This window comes from Otolemur garnettii, unplaced genomic scaffold (genome assembly GCF_000181295.1).
Source record: "Otolemur garnettii isolate 467f Iridium unplaced genomic scaffold, OtoGar3 scaffold00011, whole genome shotgun sequence".
Lineage (NCBI taxonomy): Eukaryota > Metazoa > Chordata > Mammalia > Primates > Galagidae > Otolemur > Otolemur garnettii.
Window position 1 is genome coordinate 34858023 of NW_003852406.1, and position 2096 is coordinate 34860118.

The window sequence follows — 2096 nt, forward strand, 5'->3', positions numbered from 1 at the left end:
AATTCTAAGAGGGAAAACATTTGAACATGAACATGAATGAGCAAAAATAGATCTGTAGCTTGAATATATAAAATGCTGCAAAAATTGGCCCCAAATTTTGCAAAAATTAAATTAGATCTTTATCTGTATCAGACATCAAAATGCAAGAAAAATGTGAAGTTTAAATGTAAATTAGAAAATTATAAATGTGGAGGGGGAATATGAACCTTGAGGACATTATTATACTAAGTATAAAAGCCATACACAAAAAGGTCTATACCATATCATTCTATTATATTTATATGAGATACTTCAAGTAGTCAAATTCATAGAGTAAGAAAGTAGAATGGTGATTGCCAGGAGCTGAGGGAGTTAGGAACAGGGAATTATTGTTTAATGGGCACAGAAGTTCCAATTCTACAAGGTGAAAAGAGTCCTAAAGATGGGAAATGGTGGTTATACAACATTTTAAAATGAACTTAAAACCACTGACTGTACACTTAAAAAAGGTAAAGATGGTCAATTTTATGTTATATACACTTTACCACAATAAAGAAATTTGGGGGGAAAAGTGGTGGTAGTATACAAAATTATGTTCTTTGATTCTTGATATAGAGGAAATCTTTCTTGATATAACCCAAGGTTCATAATTTTGACTACACAAAAATTTGAAACTTCTATATAAAAAAGTTTAAAGTTAAAAGACAAACAGAGATAAAATCTTGATAACATAACAAGAAAGGAGACAACAGTATTATTACATAAATAGTTCCTGAGCTTTGTGCAGTGGCGGTATCGTAGCCAATGCGGTTTATCCGAGGCGCAATTATTGCTAATTGAAAACTTTTCCCAATATCCCACCGTGATGACTTGAAATATAGTCGATCCTGGCAATTTTTGATGGTCTCTATGGAGACTGAATAAAAAATAAAATAAATAAAGAGTTCCTGAAAATTAATATGAAAAAACTGAACACACCTAGGAGTAATTGCCCCCTGTCTGGTATATAAAAAGTATTCAATATAATAAACAAATGATATAGGCAGTCAGTTTACATAAGAATAAAAACAATAATGAAAAGATTTTTTGACCCTTACTAATAATCAAAGAAATGGAAATCTAAACAATTAAACATTAAAAAGATTGATAATACCCAATTTGGGCAAAGGCTATAATAGAGAAACAGACATTGTCATACTTTGTGGGTGGAAGTATAGATTGAAACAACCTTGCCAGAGGGCAATTTGCCAATGGACATCAAAAGCCTTAAAAAATGTGCACATAGTTTGGCCATCAATTACCTTCTAGGAACTTATCCTCAGAAATTCATTATGCATGGAGCCATGCATTTGTTTATAGGGCTTCTCACAGCCTTGTTTTATGGCTAACAGTTGTAAGCAACCTTAATGTACAATAGAAGGATTGGTTAAATAATTTTTGGCAGACATACAGAAAAAAATACTAAACTATCATTAAAAAATAATGTAAAGGAGAATTTATTGACATGTGAAAAGATTCATGATATACTTTTAAATGGGTGAAGTAAATTATTTTATATATATATATATAATGTAAAAGAGTGGTTACATCTAGGCAGCAAGTAATTTTTATTTTCTTTTTGCATTTTCTCTATATTGTCCTAATTTTTTTCATAAACAAATACTGATTTGCAATCAGAAGACACATAGTAAATCCTTCTTTTTTTTTTTATTGTTTGGGATTCATTGAGGGTACAAAGAATTAGGCTACACTGATTGTGGTTGTTAGGTAAAGTCCCTCTTGTAATTGTGTCCCACCCCTAAGAGGTGTGCCATACACTGTGACCCCCTCATCTTCCTCCCTGCTCCTCTCTCCCCAATCTCTCATTCCCTTACCCTATCCCCTTGTATTAGCTCATTTACTGCCTTTATATTAGAATTGAGTACATTAGATTCTTGCTTCTCCATTCTTGTGATGCTTTACTAAGAAGAATGTGTTCCACCTCCATGCCATGGTTAATACAAAAGATGTAGAAGTCTCTGTCTTTTTTAATGGTTGAATAGTATTCCACAGTATACATAAACCACAGCTGGTTGATCCATTCCTGGTTTGGTGGGCATTTAGGCTGTTTCCACATT

General features: G+C 32.4%; 1 non-coding gene across 1 annotated transcript; it reads left to right on the forward strand.

The window, feature by feature from the left end:
- The first annotated feature begins 754 nt into the window (after positions 1-754).
- LOC111723463 lies at positions 755-895 on the forward strand. Its single transcript, XR_002771990.1, has one exon. It is a non-coding gene; the product is annotated as a U4 spliceosomal RNA (small nuclear RNA).
- Positions 896-2096: the final 1201 nt, after the last annotated feature.